The 7,837-nt window shown below is 37.4% G+C and overlaps 1 long non-coding RNA gene across 1 annotated transcript in view; it reads left to right on the forward strand.

Moving 5' to 3' along the window:
- The window catches only part of LOC129526645 (uncharacterized), a 332,433-nt gene extending 325,023 nt beyond the window's left edge, over window positions 1–7,410 (forward strand). Inside the window, exon 3 of the long non-coding RNA XR_008671354.2 lies at window positions 5,046–7,410. This is a non-coding gene — a long non-coding RNA (uncharacterized lncRNA). The remainder of the gene's footprint in view (window positions 1–5,045) is intronic.
- The last annotated feature ends 427 nt before the right edge of the window (window positions 7,411–7,837 follow it).

Raw genomic sequence — 7,837 nt, forward strand, 5'->3', positions numbered from 1 at the left:
TTTTTAATTTTCCCCACATATGCAGTTGTATTCAATGTCCTTCTCTTCAATTTCTGGCTCCCAAAATGAAAAAAGAAAAATGAAGGTAAGTGGAAAAGGGTGTCAGCTGTTTCACTCTCCTAGAAGTCACTTCAGCTAGGATAGGAATTTACAACAATGCAGGAGCATCTCTTTGTCTACACCTGTGTCAGCAGAAGCAGCAATCAGGAACCAGAGCACAGATTGTAGGTATTTCAAAGACAGGTTCCTTTTTACCCACCTTCACTCAAGCAAGCTGTTTGCAAACTGTTCCAGGAACACAGGAGCACAGCTGCTTGCCATGTGGCTAAGACGTGGAAATGAGTGTCTGCTACCATGATAAATGCTGAAAATGAACAGATATTAACTACAATTTACTTTCTAAGACTTTTCTCTGGAAGTTCCAAGCCTTCAGCAGACTCCAGAGTTCCCAAATACTTACATCAGACAAATTCTGCCAGTGCAATTGTTGTCTAGGTGGGGCAATGTATTCCTGGAGGTTCCTACTCCACCATCTTCCTAGAATCCTCTCCTCTCAAAATATTGTTAAAAGTTACCTTGGTGCTAATCTATATTATTCCTGCTTTATCAATATGATTTTATTTGTAAAGTCTTTGACATAGTAAATCCAAAGGGCATTCATTTTTGTATTGAACATTTTTCTCAAAAAGCAAAAATAATTACAAGGACAACTAAAAAAAAAACTGAAAGGCAGTTACGCAGTTGAATACTGACTAGTGACAAATACCAAGACATTTTCTACCAAATGATGTTCAGTTAATGTTCTCGGTTTCAGGTTCCAAGGTATGACCTGTGTGGTCCCTTTGGGTCATCAGGTTGCTCACACAGATATTGAGAGTCCTGTCCTCCTCTCTCTTCAGCTTGTGAAAGTTCATCCTGTCTGGTCTCTGTATCCCAAGACAGGCTGAACATTTATTTGCCTTTAGGCTGCATGTGAAGGATTCTCTTACTGCTTCTAGGCCTCCACATCAGCTCATGATTCTTCTCTGATTCCAGAGAGTCCCACAGGACAAAGTACCTCAAAAATACTCAGAGCCACAATTTGTTGTTCACATCCTTTCGTTCAAGTGAGAAAGTACAAAGCTCCTGTTGTGAAGTTTATGTTTTTGATCTTGACTTAGGCTTATTTGTGCGATCAGATGAACCCACTCTCAAGTCTAGGTAAAATCCTTGAGTCCCACTTAATTTTCTAGTTAGGCTGACCGGGAACTTTTTTCTTGAACTGGAAATCTTATAGAATAGGTTACATGGCTTATTCTCCTTAGAGAGTTGAAGAATGTACTTCTGATCATAAATGAATCAAATTCCCAGGTTTTAAATATATTCTGATTCTTTCTTCCTTTTAGCTCTAGGAGAATCAGAGATACTTCCCAGGATAGTGGCTTGGGTATAGGTTGTTGATATAAGGCAGGAAAAGAGATGGTATTCTCAGTTAGCATACCTCTTAGGACCAACTGCTGGTAATTGGGCTAAGAAAGCAAAAGGATGGATAGAGATTTAGGCAGGCGGATGATTTATGAGTTATCTGACATATGGAAAAGTGGAGTCAAAGCCAAAGCTAAAATGAGAGCAGTTGAAAATTACAGGGCAACGCTCTCAAGGTAGGAACAAGCAGTAAATCAGATTTAGACACGGAGGGCTCTGTACCCTGGATAGCTCTGTTGGAGATAAATCCTTCAGATCATATGCTGAACCTGCCTCCACATTCTTTTAGAAACTGATTATTAAAGTAGGCTAGGCTTTTTTGGACACATTTTCATGGAGGATGGGATACAAGTGTTATTTTGATAAAAATGTTTGGTGTCAATGAATGCCCTATGAGATCAAGAACATAAATCAACAACAGCTTGTGGTATGGAGACATAGTCTGCTCTACTCATTAGCAGTTCACGTCATGGGAACATTCCTTTTCCTTATCCAGAACCAGGTAAGACTATAACCTTGACAATTCACAGTTCATCTGTTAAATGTATATTGTGTGGCCCTGTGATCGATGCTCCACATTTATTACTCAGAACTTTTCAGTACCTATTTGCCATACTGTGGAAACGTTAAATTTGCCTCAATACTTTAATTAATTCCAACACAGAAATGTCAATGAACAGTCATGATGAGTGCTCAAAGGAAATGCCTGTAAGACAGACAACAGGTGACTCATTGCAAAGAATATACATTTTAGATGTGCAAATAACATAGTGTGCTTAAAGCTTTCCATTGGCAGATGATTGAAATATGGAGGTTCTTGTGAGGTACACAGTGACTGTTATCATGAGTTTTTCTGACATGTTAAAATTTCTGGAAAATAATTGACACAGCCACAAAATCACTAGTATAGCCTTAGTCTTGGTGTACAGATGGATGATGTCAATTCTATTAAACTCAGAGTAGAAAAGTTTTTAAAAGATTAGCCTGAGAATTAAGCAGATTTTGCTTTCACACAATCACTTATGAGTCCTTGCAAGTCAGCCTTACCAGATACCAGCTAAGAATGAGAATTTGAGTCATAAAGAGCAATGAGTACTACAAAGAAACAAAAGCATATTCAAATCTAATTGGATGATTAATACTAAAATAGAAAGAGATTTAACAGGAGCAGACATATTTGAACTTGTCCCTTTTGCATTTTCTCTTAGAGATATGACATTTCATCCTTTCCTCAAAACCTAATAGTATACGTTATGTGTCATACATATAAAATAAGCACATAGTATTCCCTTTGTTTCCAGTTTATCACTTAAGAGTGCCTCTTTGTGGGTCTGAAGTTGTATATTCTTAGAGCCAGTTACCTGCATATAAATATATAGAAAAAAGTGAATAATGCATGTTTGTCTTCCCTAAATATAAGAGAGTTGGGGTTTTTAACTCATGCACTGGGAGACTCAGTAATCTATCTGTGGCTTATTTGGCAAGGTTGTAATTGTGATGCAGTACAGGATGCAAAAGCTCTTAGGCTAGATAAGTACTAGAAACCTCTCATCTCTTGTTATCTGGGTTTACCAAGGTGATGAGAGTGTAGGAAGAAACTAGAAGATCAGGTGTAATATCATGGCTAATCATCTATCATGGCTAATCATCTTTCTAAAAGATTTTTTTCCAGGATATTACCTGACTCTCACAGTGCCAGGGATTTTCCAGGCAAGACTAGCATCTTTCTTAAGTTATAACAATGTGTGAACAAATATAAGAAGCTACAAATACTGGGAAGGTAGATTCTGAGCCCTGTAACAAAATAGTTGAATAGTAGAGCAGTCTAGAGGTACAAATTAGACAGTTTTATATTCCAGGTCCCACCACTGGTTGTTGGGGGCCAAGTGGAAGAAGGAAAGGAATTAGGAAATAATGAATGAATATATAGAAATAAGTATATGGCAAAGAGCTTAAAAAAATGCTTATAGGAAGGTAATTCTCAGCCAGGCACAGTGGCTCGTGCCCATAATCCCAGCACTTTGGGAGGCCGAAGCTAGCAGATCACCTGAGGTCAGGAGTTCAAGACAAGCCTGGCCAACATGGTGAAACCCTGTCTCTACTAAAAATACAAAAATTAGCCAGGCATGGTGGTGCGTGCCTTTACTCCCAGCTACCTGGGAGGCCGAGGCAGGAGAACTGCTTGAATCCAGGAGGAGGAGGTTGCAGTAAGCCGAGATCACGCCACTGCACTCCAGCCTGGGCAACAGAGCGAGATTCCATCTCCAAAAAAAAAAAAAAAAAAAAAAAAAGTAACTCTCCTGCTCTTTACAACTCCGACACCAGTGTTTTTCCTGTTTCTGAAAAGAAGCAGGAGGATTATAAATTCCTCTGAATCTATGACAGAGACAAAAAAGAGACAATGTATCAAGTAGAAGAGAGATTTATGATCTGAAATTGGTACATTTGTTCATATTTGTGCATTAGCAAACAGAAATAGGAACAGATCTTTTAAAATTGTTTGTCCTTAAAACATCTAAACTATAAGCACTTGAAGACAAAGATTAACCAATCTTTGAGTTGATATTTTCTAATGCAAGAAGGTTATGAATCTGATTTGAATTTCTCTGAGTATAGAGGAAGGTAAAGAAATACCAGAACCAGGGTAATGAGAAAAAAAGGTAATTTCCCTTACCCAGTCAGTATGTAGGCATTCATCAATGCACCAGTGAAAGGAAATTTGTGGTTAACGCTGAATTCCCACACTCCCTATTGATTGTACAAATAGGGAGTGCAATTTGTACTCCTACAATGACACTTACATATGCATATCTGAAATTAGCTTGTATTGTCTATTAATAGAGTGTTTCTGGTGGATTCTGTCATATGGATTCTGTCATAAAGAGTTCAGTTTTTCTTACCTAATAACACTTGTTGTCTCTATAAAGTCTTAAAACACAGTTTTTCACAAAAAGCCTGGACTATATAGACTCACATAAAATATTGTGGAAAATACCATTGTTCAGAATTGACAGACAAAATAAACAAGGGTCCTTGTGGTCCACACATCCACAGGGAAGGCATGATTAGTGAGCTAATGTTCAGGCACAAAGAATTATAATACACAAACTTGTGAGCCTGTGGAAAGCTTGAAGTGTAGTGGAGGCCACAATTCCTTTAAGAGCCACACTGCTTACAGTGCATGAACTAACAAACACATTTTGTGTGACGTAAAGTGTGGGGGCTGTGTTAACTGGGCATTACTCTTTATGCTCCAGCTACTTTTCCATATTTTATATTACTTGAATAAGTTCCTGAGTATGCTGTGGGAAAGCATGAATAAACGTAAAAGTTTACACTCTGAAAACTAAGAATTTATATAGAAAGACTTCTTTGTTATGAAAGTAACCCATGGCAATTGACCAAAAGGCATATTGTTAAACTTCTGGGACTTTTTTAAAGCGTATAAATAAAGGGTACACACTGAGGCTCCAAACCTGCTTAGGTCTCTCCTAGTTCTGTAGCAGGTAGCTTGCCTGAAATTTTTCCCTGCCTGATAACTAATCTGGTTAACAATAAATTCTTGTGTTTTCATCCAGCAGAATAGTCCCGATATCAAGGCAATGTCAAGAGTGAAGGGGAGGATCAAGATTTTTTTTGAGTGATTGTTTCTTGGAAGGTAAGTTAGATACAGCAAAGATTGAAACAGGACTCATTTTGTAGTGGGGAGTTTTGGATGCAAAAGAGAATAACTATATGGAAGTCTAAAACAGATGCTAAAGTTACTACATATTGCAAGGCATTTATTGAAGAAAGACTTGAGATTGTGACCTTGAGTAGTGGCTTTGCCCAGAATAGGCACTAAGGCCAGGTGGTACCTGCTACTAAAAATTGGAATCTTGTTATTGCTCCTTTTGCTCAGATCTAAATGCCTGAGCCAGCACCGTTATGCTACACATTTACTTCTCAGTTTCCTAAACAAGGATGACAAGTCTAATTTTATTATCCTTACTCTAGCAAAATACCCAGTGTCATCTGTAAGGACAATATGATCAAGTCCTTTGGCTGAAGAATGTATTTCCTCAGCCATAATGTCCCCTAGGCTTCTAAATAAAACAGATATTCAAACTTTACTTTTAGAAAAAAAATCACTATGCTGCATTTCTAAAAATAAGTTTTGTTCAGAAAGAGCTTCTGTAATGCTAGAAGGAAGCATTCTAGCTGAAGTCTATAGACAGTGGCTGTGGAATCTCCTAATTGATGTATGGTCAACAGCCTGACATTAACTGTAGTCATGGGTAAAATGAAGCTAAAGGGTAAATGATCTGAAGCCTAGTGAGGAAAGACCAAGAGCAGCAGTGATTGAAGTTCTATGGGTCTTCTGGGTCAGACACAAATGCCTGCAGGGTCCAGGTTGGCAATGCATATTTGTAAGAAGCAGTGGGTATAATAAAACATGCAGCCTTAGGGACTATGACATGTCAAGCACACACATCTGGGGGCTAAAATTCGCATATGAACCACTAGTTTGTGATTCCATGCCAAAAAGGTCCTGTAAGTGTTTTCCAAAAATTTTCCCAGTGTTATGTGAAAGAGCCAACATATAGTTGAGTCTGTCACCTCTTATGATCATTGTGATTGAGACCATCTCTATGCGAGATACAAGGAACATCATCCATTACCACAGAAGAACCCATGCCCTTCTGGGCCAAGAAAACTCTTATTAAAATACTATCTTGGTAAAAAATTTTAAGGCTAAAATCGAGGGAGAAGATTTTTATTAACCAAAAAAAGAAAATAAGATATTTAAACTAAATGCTTCATAGATTACAAGATCTAAGGTGAAAGAAAATTTTGGAGATAAAAGGAATGGAATCAAGGTAATAGGGCTATGTTTTCTGCTACAAACCAAATCGAGAAAATGTATGATTTTTTTGATGACTCATTGAGAGAATGCTTTTATCACGTGGCAAGGAGAAAAACTCTTTCGGAAGGAATAAGACCATTCTGTCCTAATCAAAACATGAGAAAATAGTTGAAAATAACATTCTTCTTCTTCCTTTGGAAACTCAGTTGTCTACTCAGTTGGAAGAAGTCTTTTCTTAAGATCAAGAGAAGAAGGCTCTTCTGTGTTGTGATTCTTTTAATGTTCCAACAAACAATAAAAGACATGCACACATAAAGCTTAACTAATTGATATCTTTCAGGAGTATTAAAGAGAGGCACAGAAGAATGCTTCTGCACAGGACATGAAAACATACTTGGTAATCAGGGATCATGTGGTAGCAGCCACACTGTTTAAGATCATGGATCAGAAATGTCTTTAAGATGTCAAACAAATGAAAAACAAAAACAAACATTTCATGCTCATGGACAGGAAAATCAATATTGTTAAAATGGCCATACTCCCCAAAGCAATTTATACATTCAGTGCTATTCCTACCAATGGCATTTCTCACGGAATTAGGAAACACAGTTTTAAAATTCATATGGTACCAAACAAGAGCCTGAATAACCAAAGCAATCCTAAGCAAAAAGAAGAAAGCTGAAAGTATCACACTACCCAACTTCAAGCTATACTACAAGGCTACAGTAACCAAAACAGCATGGTACTGTTACAGAACTAGACACATAGACCAATGGAACAGAATAGGGAATGAACTCCCTATTCAATAAATGGTGCTGGGTAACTGGCTACCCATACACAGAAGACAGAAATTGAATTCCTTCCTTTCACCATACACAAAAGTCAACTCAAGATGGATTAAAGACTTAAATATAACATCTAAAACTATTTAGAAAAACCTACAGGAATACCTAGAAAATACCATTCTGGACAGAGACCCTGGCAAAAATTTTATGACAAAGACTCCAAAAGCAATTGCAACAAAAACAAAAGTTGACAAGTGGGACCTAATTAAAAGAGTTTTTGCACAGAAAAAGAAACTACCAACAGAATAGACAGACAAACTACAGAATGTGAGAAAAATTTGAAAAAGTATAAATCAGGCAGAGGTCTAATATTCAGCATTTATATGGAAGTCAACTCAATAAGCAAACAACCTCATTAAAAAATGGGCAAATGACATGAACAGACACTTCCCAAAAGAAGACATACGCATGGCCAACAAGCATAAAAATAAGTGTTCAACATCACTAATCATTAGAGAAATGCAAATCTAGTAATAAGTGAAAAAATAACAGATGCTGATGAGGTTGCAGATAAAAGGGAATGCTTATACACTGCTATTGGGCATATAAAGTAGGTTAGCCACTGTGGAAAGCAGTTTGGAGATTTCTCAAAGAACTTAAAGCACAGCTAACATTCAACCCAGCAATCCCATTATTGGATATATACCCAAAGGAGTATAAATTGTTCTACCGTAAAGACACA

This window comes from Gorilla gorilla, chromosome 15, assembly GCF_029281585.2.
Source record: "Gorilla gorilla gorilla isolate KB3781 chromosome 15, NHGRI_mGorGor1-v2.1_pri, whole genome shotgun sequence".
In the NCBI taxonomy this organism is placed as follows: Eukaryota; Metazoa; Chordata; class Mammalia; order Primates; family Hominidae; genus Gorilla; species Gorilla gorilla.